The 21321-nt window shown below is 38.8% G+C and overlaps 1 long non-coding RNA gene across 2 annotated transcripts in view; it reads right to left on the bottom strand.

Moving 5' to 3' along the window:
- The window catches only part of LOC111096629, a 48231-nt gene extending 29026 nt beyond the window's left edge, over nucleotides 1-19205 (bottom strand). Inside the window, exon 1 of one of the 2 annotated variants that reach the window (XR_005353172.1) lies at nucleotides 19063-19205. This is a non-coding gene — a long non-coding RNA (uncharacterized LOC111096629). Of the gene's footprint in view, nucleotides 1-2515; nucleotides 2589-19062 lie in introns of those variants that run through there. The other variant, XR_005353174.1, reaches the window with a different exon arrangement.
- Nucleotides 19206-21321: the final 2116 nt, after the last annotated feature.

The following is a 21321-nucleotide window of genomic DNA, read 5'->3' as shown; positions in this document are numbered from 1 at the left end:
AGAAAATCCTGAGATTTATGGAGAAATGCCACTGGAACAGCCAAAATCATTCTGAAAAAGGACAATGTCAAAGGACTTACCTTAACCGATTGAAGACTTACTCTAAAGCTTCAGTAATTAAGACAATGTGATATTAGCATAAGGATATAGACATAGATCAATGGAACAGAATAGAAGGTGTAGAAATAAATTATACATATATGGTCAATATATTTTTTATAAAGGTTCCAGGGTAATCCAAAAGGATAAGAAATATCTTAAACAAATGAAATGGGGCTGGAAAAACTGTATATCTAAATGCAAAAAAATAAACCTAGCCCTCTTACTTATACCATGTACAAAAAATTACTCAAGACAGATTGTAGACCTAAATATAAGAACTAAAACTACAAAAATGAGTCTGCAATCTTGGATTAGGCAAAAATGCCTTAGATATGACACCAAAAGGATACTCCATAAAAGAAAAAGGTAAATTGGAGTCATTAAAACTAAAAATGTTTGTTCTTCAAAGGACAACTTTAAGAAAATGAACCGACAAGCCATAAACTGGGAGAAAACATTTGCATAACATACACCTGATAAAGGATTTGTACCCAAAATACATATAAGAAAAATCTTTCAGGGCTGCCTGGGTGGCTTAGTTGGTTAAGCATCCGACTCTTGATTTTGCCTCAGGTCTTCATCTCAGGGGTATGACTTTAAGTCCTGCATTGGGCTCCATACAGGGTATGCAGCCTATTTAAAATAAAGAAAAAACTTATAACTCCATAATAAGACAAATAGCCTAATAAAAAATGGGAAAAATATTTTAATAGACACTATGCCAAAGAAAATAAATGACTTGAAAATAAGTACATGAAAAGATTTTCAGTATTAGTAATCACTAGGGAAATACAAATTAAAATTCTAATTGGATACCACTGCAGCCCCCCTAGAAAGGCTGAAATCAAAGGCTGACAATATTAAGTATTGGCAAAGATGTAGATGGATGTTGCTTTTGAGGGAATTCATGTGAGAGGAAGATAAATGAGTGCTATGGGAACAATCAAACCTCATGAAGATGATGTGGCTTATCCTTTTTTGATTGGGCAAATCTCAAATGGTTCTGCTAGGCTACAGGTTCTCAATTTAAAAATGAGAGAACTGTATTAGTGGAGCCATACAACTCCTTCCTTTAAAATGGGAATAGGAGGACACCTAGGTGGCTCAGTGGTTGAGTGTCTGCCTTTGGCTCAGGTAGTGATCCTGGGGTCTTGGGATTGAAAGACCCACATCAGGCTCCCCACGGGGATCCTGCTTCTCCCTCTGCCTGTGTGTGTCTCTCATGAATAAATAAATAAAATCTTTAAAACTAAACTAAAATAAAATAAAACGGGAATAGGTATGGGGTGCCTGGGTGGTTCAAGTGAAATCTTGATTTCAGCTTAAGTCTTGATCTCAGGGTTGTGAGTTCAAATCTTACACTGGACTCCATGCTAGGTGTGGAGTCCACTGGGGTGGGGGAAAAACAAGACAGCTAAGTTAATAACATTTTGGGGCACCTGGGTGGCTCAATCAGTTAAGTGTCTGACCTGATTTCGGCTCAGGTCATGATCTCAGGGTCATGAAATTGAGCCCTGAGTTGGGCTCTTTGCTCAGCATGAGTCTGCTGGAGATTCTCTCTCCCTCTCCCTTTGCACCCATCCTGCTCATGCTAAATAAATAAATAAAATCTTTAAAAAGTAAATAAAATGGGATTAGGTGGAAGGGAAAGGAAATGTAACTGCAGGCTAGGCAGATATATACATGAACCTATAAGCACAAGTGGTTGTGCTGAGTGTGTGTGTGATAATGACACACCAACATAACCAGGGATAGGACTGCAGGCAGATGAGTTTTGAGAAGCAAATCTAGAGTAACATCAGATTTTGGTTGTCCTTGAAACCCTGGCACTGGAAAACTGGGTTTGAAAACAATACAGAGTAATATAAAATATAGAAAAAAAATTTTTTTACTCTTATGGTAAAACTGCTTTCCTCGCTCATTTGGGTGAAAAATTCCTAGTGATTTAATTCTCCAGGCAACCCCATTACAAATCTTTAATACAAAATAGCGAAACCAATGATCAAAGGGGAAGATTTTACGTGCATCCTCCTTCTAGTGTCTTGGTTTTTCCTCTGAACTTTTTATATATGGTGTTTAAAATGAAAAAAAAAATTTAAAGATTTTATTTATTTGTTCTTGAGAGACACAGTGAGAGAGAGGCAGAGATGTAGGCAGAGGGAGAAGCACACTCCATGCAGGGAGCCTGATGTGGGGCTCGATCCTGGGACTCCAGGACCGCACCCTGAACCAAAGGCAGATGCTCAACCGCCGAACCACCCAGATGCCCCGAAAATAAAATTTTATAAAACAACTGTAATTTAAAAATGAATCATTAATACACATCCAAGTTTGAATTTGACATGCCTGAGTATGTTTATTATACTTGATGAATTATTTGGAATGTTCTTGGTACTCAGAAAATTTTACTTACCCAGCCACGTGCATATTTTTATGAGGCATCACTAGCTTTGCTTTACAGGAAAGATTCAGAGGAAATCTCTGTGAGAAATAGATTTCACCAGAAAAATATTTTAATAATTTGTGTTTTACTAATACAAACTGGTAATAATACAACCTGGTAATAATTCAGAATATGTACTGTCTGATTGGTTCAAATTTTGGCAGAACTATCATCTTCCTTTTTTCTTCTCACTGGGCTGTCTGACACAGGAAAGTACATACACCATTTAAATTGTCCTTTTATGCCACAGAAACTTTATATAATATTGAATTCGTGAGGCAGTAATGGTTACACCATCCCACTTCACATATGTAACTCTAACGTGATCATCTAGTCACCATCTGTAAGGATCTTATAAGAGGAAAATTACTGCTTCACAAGGCAAGAATTTTCATTGTTAGATAATACTTTCATTTTCAGGTATACAAATGCTCAATATACAATTTTTAAATTATTTTTCTACTTACGAACATTGTAATTTCAAAAATACATAAAAAATACATAGATATGCTATATTGTGATGCTCAACAGAAGTTATTCTTTCAATCTTTTTTAAAGAAGATTTTATTTATTTATTCATGAGAGACACAGAGAGAGAGGCAGAGACATAGAGGCAGAAGCAGGCTTCCTGCATGGAGCTCAATGCGGGACTCAATCCTGGACCCCAAGGTCACACCTTGAGCCAAAGGCAGAGAGGCTCAACCACTGAGCCACCCAGGTGCCTGCCCCTCAAGAGAAATCAATCACCCCTATTATTTGAATGGTCAATCAGTGGCAGCAACTAAAGAATAGGGAGGGATTTGTTTGTATAGGGTAGACCATTTGATTCTATTGGGATCAAGAGTACTGTATTCTCAAGCAGGATGGCTCAGTGGTTTACTTAGGCTTGTTTTGATTCCCATTGGTACTATAATTTATAATACTATCATCTTTTTTTTTAAGATTTTATTTATTTATTCATGAGAGACACAGAGTGAGAGAGAGGCAGAGACACAGGCAGAGGGAGAAGCAGGCCCCATGCAGGGAGCCCGACCTGGGACTCTATCCCGGGTCTCCAGGATCACACCCCGGGCTGCAGGCGGCGCTAAACCGCTGTGCCACTGGGGCTGCCCTATAATACTATCATCTTTAACTGTTGTGCCCGAGATTGCGAACCCGAGAAACCACCAAGGAGCCGACACCGATGCAAACACACGAGGGTTTATTTACAAGCTCGAGCTTGGGTCCAAGTATACCCGACACAGCGGAGCAGGGACTTGGACCCCAAGACTAAGAGGCGTAGCAGCTTTATAGGTGCCACTGGCCAATGGGATACGCAGAAAGTTGCACAGTCATGTGGGTCCACACGCAGGTGGCCGATTGAATTACATTTTACCCTAAAGTATCCATTTGAACTGGCCTATCACTGAGCCGATTTCCTATTAGGGTGTGCCCTGGGCTTGACTGGGGTGGGGCAGTGCCCTAAGCAATAAACAGGTCAGCACAAGGTGGGTGCAGCACAAAATGGAGTCAGTCCTGCTCTGTTTGTCCAAGGGTAAGGGATTTTTGTTAAATTTCCTGGGTCCCACATAACCTTTCAGAGAAAAAGGAGGAAAACACATTACATCAAGTTACTAACACTGAAGGGAAAGAAAGCTCTTGCCTATAGTACAAAATGAGATATATAGGACAAATTGAAGAGGGCCAAAAAAAGTAAGATGTCCTTCTTGCATCCATGTATTTCAACAGGGCAAATGATATTCAGTGCTGAGGAAAGATTGTAAAGACTACTGAACCTGATGTAGGTGCTACCATACTATGCGATGTCTCAACCATTTCTTGAGGCTTGGAAATACTGCATGGAAGTCACAGTCAAGGAAATTTCTGAGCCTTCTCTTTTCTTAGAACATTTGTTAAGTCTTCAAAGACTTAAAAGTCATCAAAGAAAAGCAACTGAAGGGGGCTGGAGATCAGCATGCAAAGAACTGCGATTCAGGGAAAGCTGCAGAATATTCAGGAGAGAAAAAAAAGAACCACGAAGACAGACTACTTTTGTAGCATTGTTCCAAATGAAGAGATGGTATCTGTCCATATCAACCCTGGAGAACTTCAGAGGCTCATCAAAGGAGGCAGTTCTCCTTAGAGATGAGTTTGCAAGTGTGTGGCCTCTAACACTTCAGTTATACAGGAGAGAAAAAGAACTTCTTCCAGGGCTTACTCAGACTGCAAATGCCTAAATACAAACACTCCCCCACCCTCACCCCACACAGGTTTTGCCATATTGGTATACCCCTTGGTATGATTTTTTAATTTATTACATTTTTTCAGACTATATTTTTTCAGACTATAAAATGTTTACTTAAAGTGGAAAAAATATATGACTACCGCAAATGGAAATTCAGAAGGTTACTTTAAAAAGAAGGCAATGATTACAACAAATATAAATTAATTTTTTTTTAATTTATTTTTATTTTATGATAGTCACAGAGAGAGAGAGAGAGAGGCAGAGACACAGGCAGAGGGAGAAGCAGGCTCCATGCACCGGGAGCCCGATGTGGGATTCGATCCGGGGTCTCCAGGATCGCGCCCTGGGCCAAAGGCAGGCGCCAAACCGCTGCGCCACCCAGGGATCCCTAAATTAATTTTTAATTCAGTCCTTAGTTAAGTATATTGTATGTTGCTAAAAGTACACTGTTTGATCTAATATATGCATAGGTTAGGTCGGTTGCTTTCAGTATTTTGAACAAGCTTTATTGAATAATTTAAAAACTCTTAATTGTTTTCTTAGCTTTCACTCTGTGGGGACATTCCCTTGCTCTTGGATGAAAATTCATGCAGCTCCTTTGATTTTGCTGGTCATTCTATGGTAGAAAAAAACAATCATATTAAGTGACTAACACATTGTCACTTTCAAAATTGTCTTCTCTCTGCTACTGGAGCTGGCTATAGCCAAGGCATGAGAGTCTTACTGCAAGGTTTTCTTTATGTTAAGCCAAAATCTACTTTCTGGTGTCTCCTATGCCTAGATCCTACCTTTGCTCTTTGGAGACATTCTGAATAAGCCCCACTCTTTTCCTCTGCAACAATTCCTCAAATAATTGAACACAACATTCTTGGCTTTTTTTTTCATTCTTCATTTAAGCCCAAATTACTCTTCTTTCAGTGGTTTCTCAAGATAAAATTTCCTCTTTATAATTTTCATACCTATAGAAAAGTTGAAAGACTAATATAATAGTTACCTGTATATCCTTCACCTAGATTTCACTTATATATGTCTTTTTTTTTTCTGAGCCATTTGAAAGAAAGTTGGAAACATCATAGCATTTCATGCTTCACTATTTTAGCATGACAATGTATATCTTCTAAGAACAAGGACATTGTCTTCAAAACCACATCATCATTATCTCACTTTAGAAAATTAACAGTACCTGGCTGGCTCAGTCGGTGGAATGTATGACTTTTAGTCGTGGGGTTGTGGGTTTGAGTCCCAAGTTGAGTTGTAGAGATTTCTTAAAAATAAAATCTTTTTTTTTTTTAAAGAAAATTAACAGCAATTTAATACATTTAATTATATTATACACAGACCATATAAAATTCCCCTATGATTCAAATAATGCCATATCAGTTGTTTCTTTTTCAATCTCAGATCAAATACAGGAGCTCACATTGCATTTGGTTTTCATGAATCTTCAGTCTTTTTAAATCTAGAATGGTCTCTTGAACTTTGTGTGAATTTCATGACTTGGCTGAAGTTAAAATTTTAATCCAGCTATCCTGACCAACCTTAATCTGTCAAGTCAGGGCCCAAAATCTCCTCCAGATGTAGACACGCAAAAATAATTTAGAGGAAGATTAATATCTCTTTTCCTTTGATAACTTTTTTAGTAGCTGCAACATACAGTTGGTTCCCATGGTCAAATAGACCATATCTTAGGTCTATGTTTTTTTTTTCTTATAAACACCCATCATGCTGGATCCTCCCCATCTTGGACTCTTTTTTTTCTTTTTTTAAGATTTTAAGGTTAGTTCAACATCTGAAAATCAATTAGTGTAATGCGCTATAATACAGTGATGGACAAAATAAATACATACTATTATCTCAATTGATGCAGACAAAACACTTGGCCAAATTCAATAGCTATTTATGGTTTTTAAAAAAATACTCCCAACAAACTTCCTCCACCATACACAAAAATAAGCCCAAAATGGATCAAAGACATAAATGCAAGACCTGAAACTATAAAAATCCTAGAAGAGAGGCAGAAACATAGGCAGAGGGAGAAGCAGGCTCCTTGTGGGGACCTCGATGCAGGACTCAATCCCAGGACCCTGGGATCATGACCTGAGCCGAAGGCAGACACTCAACCACTGAGCCACCCAGGAGTCCCTTGGACTCTTGTAATTGCATCTATGACCTTGCTAATAAAACCTCCTTGGTGGATTCTTCCCTATTGATTTGGATCACTCATGAAAAATAGTTGAGAATGATGTGCAAAACAAAGGCAGAAGAAATATTATTAGATCTCCTTACTACCTACAGCCCATTGACAAGTCCTTGAAACTGGTAGAGAGGCATTCCTCTAGGGACTCAACTGCCTCAATGTTAATACTTTGCTAAGGAAAACAGGTAATCTTAGCCCAACCCTCAGCATCCTGTAAGTCTATTTGAACATATAAAAAATCCCATTGGAAACTTCCTTTATCTCTAAACCCCTCAAGACACATGTTGGAAATCATCATCCAGGCATATGACCCACCAATACACATCTGAAGGGTTTCATGATTCAGGTTTTATTAGACAGTAATTAATGGCCTTTTCCCAACAATAGCCAGCCCCCTCAGGGTCCTAGAAACCTTGCTTCCAAAATTCCTTAGAAACTGACACTCTCCCTAACCCCCTCCCAACTTGAAGGTATATAATGGGCCACTCCTCATTACCCTGGTGCATTTCTTTCTGCCCATGTGTACTGTCCCTGTGCTTTAATAAAACCACCTTTTTGTACCAAAGACGTATCAAGAATTCTTTCTTGGCCATCAGCTTTGAATCCTAATGACTTTTCCTACACCAGAGATTACTGTGAAAGTGGAGTCTCCCCTGATTTGTGACATGCCCATATATGATAAGCACAGCTTTGCAGCAGGAAAGAAGAGCTGGGCATAGGAGTTAATTACTTGGGCAGGGCCAGAATGGGCAGATGGGTGGAGTGCTGAGACAAACACAGGGTCTTGGGTAGGTAAGCAAAGAAAGATGACCTAGGATCCCAACAATCCTTGTTTTATTCCAGGCAAAGGGCCAGCAAGGACAGGGCAGGGGGTGGGGTGAAGATTCCAAGATGGTACCAATGTCTTGAGAAGTGAGCAGTGAGACTGGGATGAAGTCTGATGTGGAACACTCACAATCCAGGAGACAGGCAGATAGTGGGAAGGAAATCTGGTGCCTGGGCAAACATGGTCCTTGCCCTCAGGCGAAAAGGTTCAGGGCATATTTCTTGTCCCCAGAAAAGTTGCTACATAAATCAAAGCAAGGCTTCAATGTAGAATTTATTTCAATAGAGGGTTAGAACTGGCTTTTATAATGGAGAGAGAGGCAGTGTGTGAAAAGGGGGTTGTGACCTGGATCATTAGTAGAGCATCACTGTTTCCTGATTCTACATTCAAGGCTCTATCCCCAGGGCACCTGGGTGGCTCATTCAGTTAAGTGTCTGCCTTTGGCTTAGGTCATGATCCCAGGGTGCTGGTTCAAGCCCTTCCCTCTCCCTCTGCTCCTCCTGCCAACTCAGTGTTCTCTCTGTCAAATAAATAAAATCTTAAAAATTTTTTTCAATTAAAAAGAAAGACTCTCTTAATCCTCACTTTACCTTTTGGCTCAGGACCTAGTTGAAAAGCAAAACAAAATAGACAAAATCTCAAAATCCCCTCAAACCCTCTTCATTAATATAACCTCTGTTTTATCAGACATCATCAGCCCGTTGTGTTTTTAGTTGAAGTAAAAATTAATAATATACTTTGTATTCCAGGGGATTTCTTATGTCCTGCTTTTCCAGACAATTCTCATGTCCATCTTGGCCCTGGGCTTCTGGCAGATTGCCTTGGGTCTTCCTATAACACTCTTCCACTGCCATCCTCTGGAGCTGTAGATTGTCCCTGGTGACCAGAAATGCTCTATGCTCATCCCCAGTGCTATTAATCTTGCAGGTTTTAAGAGTAAAGAGAAGGCAGGTTTATGTTGCAGTAACAAACAGCCTCCAAATCACAATGGCTAACACAAAGATTTATTTCTCATTACACTTCATGTTTATGAAAACCAGTACAGCTTTGCTCATATTGCTTTTTACCCTGGAACACCAACTGATAGAACAGCCTCTATCCGGAACACTGCCAGTCTCATTGCTGAGAAAAAGGAGAAATGGCAAACCACACACTGGGTCTGAAAGTCTGGAAATGACCCATGCCACTTCTGCTGACACTTCATTGGCCAAAGGAAATCTCATGCACTGACCTGACATCAGTGCTGTAGGGAAGTATGATTCTCCTCTAGGGGCATGTATTAAGAAAACTCATTCAGTTTACCATATACATTGTTGCTATGAGGATTATGTGCCGATTAGGACCTACCTGCTACTCATCAGGATGTATGTACCATTGCAAAGGGACAGTAAGCTCCTGGGTCATTGGCTAGGAACAGTTTCTAGCTGGCATGTGGACCTGCCTCGTTTCTCCCTAAGCCAGGTTCCCAGCATTTCTTCTCCTCTTCCTCCTATTCATCGTGGGTTCCCAGCCGTAGGGACCAGTCTTAGGTCAGGATTGATAAGCAAGGAAAAAGCATGGGATGCCTCCTTTTCCTCTTTTATTAACAGCTGGGTCACAGGCCTTCCCTGAGCTTCCTTTTTGGCCTATATAGCTTCTTCCTGAAAGAATGTTTTTGTTTTATTTTGTTATTATTATATTTTTTTCACCCTGGCCAACCATTTCATAACACGTGCCAGCAGGTTCAATTTTTCTTGTGTTTCTTTCTGAAGTCATTTTTTTTTTTCTTTAGCAGTTTTTAGAGCCCCAGTTCATTCTAGGTTTTGGCCTGCTTTGGCACTATTGTCACAAGTTTCCATCATTCTTTTTGATGTATTTCTCTGTAACTCAAATTTCTACTCAAAGCTATGAGTACAAATGAGATCACATTTACAGTAATAGCTCAAATTTTCCTGATTCATCTTGCCCCCTTGCTCATGTAAGACCTCCTGACCTCACCAAAGGTCTTTCCAGTCATTTCTGGGTGTGCCAGGAGTGAGGGCAGAGGTCAGGAGTCCTATCATATTCTTCTATCTAGGCCCCCACCCTGAAGATATCCACTGTTGGTGGACCCAACTTGACACTTGGGTTATTTAGGACTCTGGTTGCAAGTCATAGAAACCAGCTTGAGCTAACCTAATCAGAATGGAGAGTCTACGATAAGAATACCAGATCATCTCTCAGAATATATGGGATATAGCTGGATCTCAAGAAAGTTCTATTAGACTAGAAAAAGGAAGCCTTTAACAATTTTCCCCATCTCTTTCACCTGCTTCTTTCTGGGTGTCTGCTCTATCAGCTTGCCTTTGCAGGCTGGTCCTGTCTGCCCTGTGAGCCCACATTGGAGAGATCCTCAGGTTCTTCCCAAATCTCATATCCAGTCTCTGTTAAGAGAATGCCATTCCCTTGGGTTTGATCAGGAGTCCAGGTCTAGACTTTATAAAAAATGAGAGTTGCTTAGCACCAAAACACTAGGGGAGGGGAGGAGTCTGAGGTTCACTCAATGATTTGACAAAGTCAGGTGGGAATGGGGTGGGGAGGGTGGTGAGGGGAGAAAGATTTTTCTTTAGTTTGCCAGATCTTCCATATCAAAGTACCAAAGACTGGGTGGCTTAAACAATAGAAATTTATTTTCTCATAGTTCTGCAGGCCAGAAGTCCAATAACGGGGTGTCAGCAAGTCTGGTTTCCTCTGAGGTCTTTCTCCTTGGCTTGCAAATCATCTCCTCCTTCTTGCTGTGTCCTCACATGGTCTTTCCTCCATGCCTGCATGTCCCTGATGTCTCTCTTTGTGTCCTAATCTCCTCTTCTTTATAAGGACACCAATTGGATTATATTAGGGCTCATCTAATGATCCCATTTTAATTTAATTACCTCTAAAAGTCCCATCTCAAAATACAGTTCACATTCTGAGATACAAAGGCTTCAATATATAAATTTTAAGGGAACACAGCTCTGAACAAAGATCAACATCTGTTGTCTAACAACTGACCCAAAACTTCAATGGTGTAAAACAAAAAGAAAATTTTTTAAGTGAGCTCTATGCCCAGTGTAGGGCTTGAACTTACGACTCCAAGATCAAGAGTCACATGCTCTACTGACTGAGCCAGCCAGGAGCCCTGTAAAGCAAAATTTCTTACTAAATTCATAAATTATATAGATCAGAAATTCTGAAAAGGCATAGTAGGGATGGCTCTTCTCTGTTTCATGATGTCTGGGCCCTCAGCTGGGGGTAACACGAATGGCTGCGTGCTGATAAACAGTTGAGCAAGGGGATTCACTTCTGCTACAATGGCTGAAATATATACTCAGATGGTACTGTCAACCACAACAACTACATGTGGCCTCTCCATGTGACTTGGGCTTCCTGGTCAGACGGCAGCCTCAGGGATGATGGACTTCTTAAATGTCCACTCAGAGCTCCAAGAATGAGTGTTCCAGTGATCAAAGAACACAGTGTCACTTCTGCTGTACAATATTGATTGAAGCAGTCTATTCAAGCACAGATAAAACAAGTGCCAAAGAATTTGTGGCCATGTTAATAAAACTGCCACAACAGGCATGTCCAAACTTTACTACATCACTGTCTCATGTGTCCTCTCTGAAAGACTAATTTAATTTTCTCCCCAGACTGTTGATTTTTGATGTCCTCCAAAGTTTGTTAAGCCTTTAAAATTTTTTTTAAGTTTATGTTTTTTTTGTTTTGTTTTATTTTTGTTTTTAGTAATCTCTACACCCAATTGTGAGGCTCGAACTCATGGCCCTGAGATCAAGAGTCACATGCTCTTCCAACTGAGCCAGCTAGATACTTTTTATCTGACTAATTCCTCTCAGCACTGATGTGTCAATAGCCACACTTGAGTCATTTTCTCATCGTGAATCTTCAGTTTGCAATACTTCAAGTCTCTTTCAGCATCATCCTCTCTTACAATTTGCTTGTGGATACTTAAGTCTTTCACACTCTGGTGAGAAAGTCACACTTACAGTATCCTTTTCCCAAGCCAATTTGTTCAGTTGTCAAATTTTATTTTTATTGAGGTAAAATGGACATGTAACATTCTATTAGTTTCAGGTGTACAACATAATGAATATATATACCACATTTCTTTATCCATTCATCTGCAAATGGACACTTTCATTGCTCTCATGTCTTGGCTATTGTAAGTAATGCTGCAGTGAACATGGGGGTGCAGATACCTTCTCAGGTTAGTGTTTTTGTTTTCTTCAGATAAATACCCAAAGGTGGAGGTGCTGGGTCATATGGTAGTCTTATTTTTAATTTTTTGAAGCTCCTCCATAGTGGCTACACCAGTTACATTTCTACCAATAGTGTATGAGGCTTCCCTCTTCTCCACATCATCACCAATGTTTGTTATGTCTCGTGCTTTGTTTGTGGTACCAAATCTAAAAACTCATAAGCAGGACCAATCTTAAGGAGCTTATTACCTGTTTTATTCTAGGAGTTATACGTTTTTGAGGCTTATTTTCAAGTCTTTAATCCATTTTGAGTTAATTTTTGTTTTTGTTTTTAAGATTATTTATTTATTTATTTGTTCATAGAGACACGGAGAGAGAGAGAGAGAGAGGCAGAGACACAGGCAGAGAGAGAAGCAGGCACCATGCAGAGAGCCTGACGTGGGACTCAATCCAGGGTCTCCAGGATCATGCCCTAGGCTGCAAACGGCACTAAACCACTGCGCCACCGGGGCTGCCCTATTTTGAGTTAATTTTTGTATATGCCTTAATATAATGGTCCAGTTTTATTCTTTGACAGGTGGTTGTCCAGTTTTCCCAATACTACTTATTGAAGAGACAGTCCTTTCCATATTCTTGGCTCCTTGGTCATAAACTAATTGATCATACATGCATAGATATATTTCTGGGCTCTCTATTCTGTTCTATTGTTCTGTTTTTATGGAAATACCACACTGTTTTCATTACTATAACTTTGTAACATAATTTGAAATCAGGAAAAATGATGTTTCCAGTTTATTCTTCTTTCTCAAGATTGCTTTGTCTATCTGGGGTTCCAAACAAATTTTAGGATTATTTCTTCTATTTCTGTGAAAAACTGCCATTGGAGTTCTTATAGGGAATGCATTGAATTTGTAGATTTTTCTGGGTAGTATGAACATTTTAACAATATTAATTCTTCCAATTCATTTGCATACAATATCTTCATATTTATTTGTCTCCAAGTACTTTTTTTTTTTAAAGATTTTATTTATTTATTCATGAGAGACATGACTCTCTGTAGAGAGAGGCAGAAACATAGGCAGAGGAAGAAGCAGGCTCCCTGCGGGGACCCTAATGCAACACTTGATCCCCGGACCCTGAGATCATGCCCTGAGCCAAAGGCAGAGCTCAACCACTGAGCCACCCAGGTGCCCCTGTCTCCAATTTCTTTCACCAATGTTTTATGGTTTTCAGTATACAGGTCTTTACCTCCTTGATTATATTTATTCCTAAGTATTTTATTTTTATTGATGCAGTTGTATATGGAATTGCTTTCTCAATTTCTCTTTCTGATAATTCACTATCAATGTATAGAAATGCAATAGATTTTTTAATACTTTGATTTTGTATTCTAAAACCACTAAATTTGTTTATCAGTTCTAACAATTTTTGGTAAAGTCTTTAGGATTTTTATGTCATATGCAAACTGTGACAGTTTTATTTCATCCTTTCCAATTTGGATGACTTTTATTTCTTTTTCTGCCTAACTGCTCTGGTTAGGACTTCTAATACTATATTGACTAAAAGTGCCAAGAATAGACATCACTGTCTTGTTCCTTAGTCATTTTTTTATTGGATACTAGATCTTGGGAATTTCATAGTATTTGGGGATGAACATTGTATGCCTTAAAAAAGTGTTAAATATTTTCTGAACAGTAGGTAACTTATTGGAAGGTTAGTTTGATCCTTTTAAGGTTATCGAAACGTCTTTTTAGGGTGAGTCTAGAGAAGCTTTTTTTCTGGAGCTAATATAGTCCCATTTCTAAGGTATAGCCCTCATGGAGTCTCTACCAAATGTCCTTTGTATTCAGTGAAGTGTCTCTAGTTTAGATAGAAGAAACTCTAATAATTAACGTGTGGGTATAGGGACATTTCATCTTACAGCTCCCCAGTAATTGTTCCTTCCTTGGAAGCTGCTCTTTTCCAGCTTCATATGGTCTCATCCTATATATTTACATATTGGTATTTTGTCAAAACATGAGGGAGTTTCATGCAAATTTCTGAAGTTCTTTCTCCAAGTAGCTTTATCCTCTCTGGTACTCTGTCCTATAAATTCTAATTGCCTGAATTCTAATCTCTGTCTCCTTAATCCCAGAAGATTGTCAGACTCTTTCTGTGTCATAGTCTAAGAATTATCCTAAGAGAGAAAACCTAGGCAATGGGAAGGGGGCTCATCTCTATTATTTTTCTTTTCTCAGGGATAAAGTCAACTGTTGCCTTATATCTAATATCTAAAAATAGGTGTTTCCCATATTTTGTCCAGTTTTCTAGTTGTTTATGGTGGAAGGGTAATTCTAGATTCTTTCTTCTGGCTGAAAAAAAGGCAGCATATTTTAATAACTAATCAAAACGCTCAAGCTAAGGAGCTTAGCAACTTCAATTGTGTACTAATCTATGTCCAAGCTTCCTGGAATTCAGAGATTATAAGGGCAATAACTTCTGTGCTTGTTCTTTAAGAATCTAAATTCACCACTAGTTGTGTACATCATTAAGTACATTTAAGAACTTTCTTCTGTATCAGAAACATTCCCAATTGAAAGGAAAGAATTTTATTTATAGAATCCCCTTCTCCCTGGCCATTTAATCATCTTCCTTTCTGTGTTCCCTTAAAAGTGTTTTCTTATAGTGGGAGCATATTTATGATTATTTTGTAGCTTTCCCTTCCTCCATTCTGACACTCTCAATTCTGATGAAACTCAGAATTCTACCATTTCCACATAATTGTAATTTCTCCCTTGTTTTTATGATTTGATCCAAGTTTACTTGGTCATTACTGCTTCCAACACCTACTTCTAAGGAAAGTGATTATAAGGGCACCAGTTACCAGTGCTCTGTTCTCAGAAGATTGAAACTTTGCACAGACATCTTTCTGTTCAGGAAAAGTTCCCATCCTTATTACATCTTGTCTCTAAGACAATCTTGTAATCTGCACAAGGAAAGCATCTCTGAGGCATTTTGTCAAACATATTCTCTTATAACATTCACCTTATCTATTCTTCTCGTTGTTTAACTTCAAATTGGCCTCTGAATCCATTTTACTGATGGGGAAGATATATAGAATTGGTGTTAGTATAGAATATAGCTCTTTCTAGATAACAATGTCTCATAGTTAAATGATGATTATCTGTTATATTTCCCAGGTCTCTTGCCCTCTATTATTTTGCATAGCAAAGGTAGGGCAGCAAGACACAGGCAACATTGTCAACAGCCATCAAACTCCCAAGTTAGGAAGAAGGAGTCTCAGGTTCAAGGAAAGATGGTTTAATAACGTAAACAAAAAAGTGGAGGGCAGCCCCAGTGGCTCAGCGGTTTAGTGCTGCCTTCGGCCTGGGGTGTGATCCTAGAGACCCAGGATCAAGTCCTGCGTTGGGCTCCCTGCATGGAGCCTGCTTCTCCCTCTGCCTGTATCTCTGCATCTTTCTGTCTGTCTCTCTGTGCCTCTCATGAATAAATAGATAAAATTTTTTTAAAAAGTGGAGGAGTGGAAGCAGCCACATCTATTTTGGGTTTTTTGGTGGTTTGGTAAATAGAAATAGGGCCTGTGACTTTTTTTTACTGATTAGAATTTCATGATGTTTAATGATTTTTGAAAACTACAATATATTTTCCATGACCATAATTTACTATCATACACATATTGGATCCTCTGGGATTTATAGAAATGGAATGTGTACACCCAAATTAAAAAAAAAAAAAAAGCTGGCTCTGTGTGTCTTAAATATCAAATGTGAAAGGACCAGAAATGCAAAAAGCAGTCCAAACAAGAAACAAAAGTAATACAGAGGTGTTTTTTTTTTAAGATTTTATTTATTTATTCATGAGACACACACACACACAGAAAGAGAGAGAGAGAGAGAGAGGCAGAGACACAGGCAGAGGGAGAAGCAGGCTCCACACAGGGAGCCCGACATGGGATTCAATCCTGGGACTCCAGGATCATGCCCTGGGCCGAAGGCAGCCTAAACTGCTGAGCCACCTGGGCTGCCCAATACAGTTTTTTTTAAAGCACCTAAATCCAACAACATTTATACCCCTCACCAGATATAACTGACAAGATAGAAGATCAATTTTTTCCTAATGCTAAATGAAGTTCATTTTCTCCTTCTTCAAAGATTATGAACATTATTTCCATAAAACCGTAAGATAAATGTGAAATGATTGATTCTGCCTACATTCAAATGTTTTAGTAGCATTTCTTAGAACCATCATGCATATATCATACACACAGAGATACACATATGCTTGGGTGGGGGAGACAGAGAGAGAGAGGCTAATTAGAGACAAGAAGATTGTATACTTGAAATAAGAGTGAATTATGTGACTATCATGCCAGTGTTCAAAAAGTAGTGATATATTATCCTGGAAAAATGCTTTAAAAAATAATATATAAAAGACAGGGTACCTGAGTGGGTGACTCAGTTGGTTGAGCATCTGACTTTTGAATTTAGCTCAGGTCGTGACCTTAGGGTTATGAGATATAGCCTCATATTGGGCTCTTCGCGGAGCATAGAGCCTGCTTAAGATTCTCTCTCTCTATCCCTCTCTGCCCTCCCCTTCTCCTCTCTTTCTCTCTCTCTTTACAAAAATAAATAAATAAAACAATACATAAAAGAATAGCATATTAAATTGTATTCTTCAATATGGCCAACTATGTAAACTAAAAGCATGTAGAATATTAGATGTGATTCTGTTTAAACATTATAGACTGAATGCACATATTTCTCTGTTGCCTCCTGAAACCACAGTTAAATGATGGCAAAATAATTGCTGAAAAGAACTAACAAAGAGAATACACCCAAAAGGTCAAAGAAAATGCCATTAGGGATACTAGTGGATAAGAGATATCATTTAAGTTTTAGATCCCTAATAGTAGATATACAAGCTTTAACTTACTGGAAAACCAGAGAAAGCTGAATAAGTAAGGCATAAACAAAAAAGGAAGCTAATTCATGCCTCCATACCCCTGAAAGGCTCAGGAATTGGTGAAATTGATTATATTTGGAGGCAGAGATACAAAACTGCTTAAACATCTATTTTAAAAGCATTTATTTTTAATATTTTTTTTCAATTTTTATTTATTTATGATAGTCACAGAGAGAGAGAGAGAGAGGCAGAGACACAGGCAGAGGGAGAAGCAGGCTCCATGCACCGGGAGCCCGACGTGGGATTCAATCCCGGGTCTCCAGGATCACGCCCTGGGCCAAAGGCAGGCGCCAAACCGCTGCGCCACCCAGGGATCCCGATTTTAAAAGCATTTAGATCATACAGGTCTTCTTGCTGCCCTCACACAATCAGATACAATCCCAGGAAAAATACTGAAGATTTATTGACCTGAGAATTAAACCAAGGAACTCAAGATTTTCAGATACATTGTTAGATGGGGAGTAGCAGAAAAAGAGGGATATTGAGGGCAGCCCAGGTGGCTCAGCGGTTTAGCGCCGTCTTCAGCCCAAGCTGTGATCCTGGAGACCCGAGATCAAGTCCCACGTTGGGCTCCCTGCATAGGGCCTGCTTCTCCCTCTGCCTGTGTCTCTGCCTCTCTCTCTGTGTCTCTCATGAGTTAAAAAAAAAAAAAAGTCTTTGAAAAAGAGGGATATTAACTGAGTGATCCCATTCCTCCCACTCACCTCCAAGGATACAACCTATCAGAATTGTATACTTTGTATACTTTTTTATACTGAAGATTGGATTTCTCTCTGTTCTGGCTTTTAAAAAAAGACCCACATATATTGACAATCGGGTATTTCTTCACAAAATAGTCAGATTGTTTTCTAGGAAAGTCTACCATACCACTTGCACAAAGAGCTTCCAATCAGTTTTCAAGGCCTTCACTCAACATGTTTAGAAAATCAAGGATCACCAGGCATTTAGAGACAACCTCTAAGCATAGAGACCAGAACAGATAGGAATAAGAGGAAACCCCAGGGAAAAATAGTAAATACCAAGATCAGAAGGATTAACATCCTCAGAGATTTGGGAGAATTATTATATCCAAAAGAGGATCAGATTGCTGTTACATAAAAATCAATGGAGTAGTTGGAGAATAAAGTGGAGATATCTTTTAGAAATTAGAACAGAGAGTCAGTGAGATGGAAAATTGGATAGAAAAGAGAAGAAAATGAGAGGATCAAACATGATTCTACATTGTACTAACAGACTTCTAGAAAGAGAGAACAGAGAAATTAAAGAAAAATTATTGAAGAAATATATGAGAAACATTTTCAGAAATAAAGAATGAAAATTTAGGGTAGAAGGGGATATTGAGTGTGAAGCATAATGGATAAAATATATGTTCCATACCAGTAAAGAACATCACAAAGTTTTAATCAGATGGGATAGAGTTACAATTCTAAAAGCTTTCAGAGAGAGAAAAACAGGTCTATATAAAGAAATGGGAATTAGAAAGTAACAAAACATGCCTTTAAAATTCTTAAAATCCTTACCAAATTGGATGCCTTCTTTTTAAATATTTTATTTATTTATTTGAGAGAAATATCATGTGCATGCGTGAACTGGCAGGAGAGGGAGAGAGAATCTGAGCGCAGAGTCCAATGCAGGGCTTGGTCCAGGAGATCATGACCTAAGCAGAAACCAAGAGTCAGCTGCTCAACCCACTTAGCCATCCAGGTGCCCCAGGATGTCTTTTATTTCTTTTTGTTGTGTGACTGCTGTGGCTAAGACTTCCAGTATTATGTTGAATATAAACATTATATATAGTATATAACATAAATATAATAAATATAAAGTATGCAATATATATCACTCTTTTTTTGAACCACCAAAACAACATAAATATGAAAAGAAACTATAATAAGCCAAATACACTCCTCTTGCGCCTATCTTGATCTCTGCTAAAACTTTCAAAGACATTCTCATCTTTCAAAATACCATTAAAATTAAGTAAATGTAAGAGGAAAATAAATAACACCTAATTGCTTTGAGATCATCATATTTACCTCTACTATCTGTTATCAATGCAGAAACTCATGGTTTGACTGCATCATATTCTGTGTATACCTGTGTAATCCAGCCATTGTGTTCCCCTTCGAAGGAGCATTGCTTGGTATGGGATTGGTGCAAGGTGAAAGGGCTCAGGAGGGAAGGTTGGCAAAAATGGTCTGATTCCTTGAGATTTCCATTTCCTCATCTGTAAAATAAACCCAATAAGTCCTCCCTTAAAGGAGTGATCTTAAAAGAAATGATCTATTTAAATCATCTGCCAAACTGCCTGACTTACATACAGTAAGCAAGTAGCAGATATTTTTCCTTCCTCCGTGACATTTTCATATTTTTAAAAGCACCTGCCACAGTGCTTTGTATGTGATAGATAGTGAGAAGCTATCTGTGGTATAAAAATGTCATACTTTCAAAGTAAGTTATTAACCTGACTGCTAGCTTTCTTTTCTTCAGGCTAAGAAATATTAGATTGTTATGAAGGTTTTTGTAAAGGACTTAATAATTTTGAATGTTCTTCTCTGGACTTCCTCTAAATCCTCCGCTGTGGCAGATAATCCTGGGTGCCTCGCCCACAGCCATGCACCCATAATGCCTCTTAGTGGAAAGAGACTCCTTCCTTTCCACTACAGGCTGAAGAAACCAGATATTTAGTTTCCTAGCATCCCTTGCTGCCAGAGAAGGGGTAAGTAAGTGAGCCAATTGGATCAATGGAACCTAACAGGAATGTGCTGAGAAAACTTCTGAAAAGATTTTCTTCTTTAACAAAACAGAAACACTCTCCTTCCTGCTTTTGTTACTGGAGGGCATGATGTTTGGAACTACAGCAGCCATATTGTGACCATGAGAAGAGGTTAAAAGAATCACAAAGAAGCTGAACCTAGTGCTACCTACAAATTCTAGTTATAAGGTAAAATAAACCTCTACTATTTAAGCTACTTTTAGTCAGATGTTCTATTTCTTGAAGCCTTAAGTGCCATTTAGATACATCTACAATAAGTTTAAGTTATATAGCCTTGCCATGAACCCAGCATTTTAACAACCAATGCTGGTAAGTAGACACATTAATAGTTGATTTTCTGTTTTCTTTTTATTTACTGGCTAATTAAGAAATTTTCTCTTTAGCTAAGGTAAATCAGCATATCAATCACTCTTCTGCATTGAGTTGGTGGTTGTTGCCTTCAAACGTGAGACAGCTTTATTTGCCTGGTTTTATTTATTTTTAGTTTTTAATTTTAGTTTTTAAGATTTTATTTATTTATTCATGAGAGACACAAAGAGAGAGGCAGAGACGTAGGCAAAGGGACAAGCAGGCTCCCTGTGGGGATCCTGATACGGGACTCAATCCCAGGACCCCAGGATCACGACCTGAGCCAAAGGCAGATGCTCAACCACTGAGCCACCCAGGTGCCCCTATTTGCCTGGTTTTAAACCTAAAATTTATTACTGTTAAAAAATTAAAAAGTCATGCAATTCAGAAAGGTAGAAAAAAAAAGTAAAAACCGCTCTTAGTTCTACATCTTAGAGAAAACCATAGTTGCCATTTTGCTGTTTCCTTCTAGACTCTTTTTTTATGTATCCACTTTACTTATTTTATAACTGAATCAGATTACTCCAGAGAGCAAATTGGTTGTGACAGGTGGAAGTCAGAAACCTGAAGTCCTTCTAATGACACAGCCAGAGGAGCAGAGGCTTGTTAGCATACTTGGAAGCCCTAACCTGTGATCTGTCATGGCATTTATCCAACCTGCTTTGGAGAGGTAATCTGGCTTTTACTAGATGGACTGTTTTTTTTCTTTCCCTACTCTAACCAAATCTATTCTCAGCACTCAAGGAAGCAGATGTTCACCAGGGGTGGAAGTTTCCACAGAACAGGACATTGATTCAGTGTATAAACAGTTTGGAGTCAGCTGGGAAAGCAAACCTACTTTCTGATACACACAGAGCCATACTGGTAAACCAGAGTGGCAAGTGAGAATGGCTGCATTAGGGGGAAATAGCCTCAAACTGTAGGGAAAGAACAGAGAGACTAAGGATGCCTGAGAGGCAACCTCAAGAGATGTTAAAGGGGCCATGGCCTAGGACAAATGGCCTTTAACTACTTGGCCCAAATCTATAAGCTGCTTATCCATCATCTCAAGTGGTTGTATTTCCAAATGATATACTGATGACTGTGATATTAAGACTCTTTTAATTAAATTTTGTTTGAAAACACACATATTGGTGATTGTGGTATTGGGTAATGACAGTGGGGACAGGGAGGGAATAGGGAGGGAGTGAGGAAAAGTTAGAGGAAGCCCCCTACCACCACCACCAGCCTTC

Source organism: Canis lupus, chromosome 1, assembly GCF_011100685.1.
Source record: "Canis lupus familiaris isolate Mischka breed German Shepherd chromosome 1, alternate assembly UU_Cfam_GSD_1.0, whole genome shotgun sequence".
Lineage (NCBI taxonomy): Eukaryota > Metazoa > Chordata > Mammalia > Carnivora > Canidae > Canis > Canis lupus.
The sequence above is the reverse complement of the archived record's forward strand: the minus strand, read 5'-3'. Positions and strand labels throughout refer to the sequence as shown.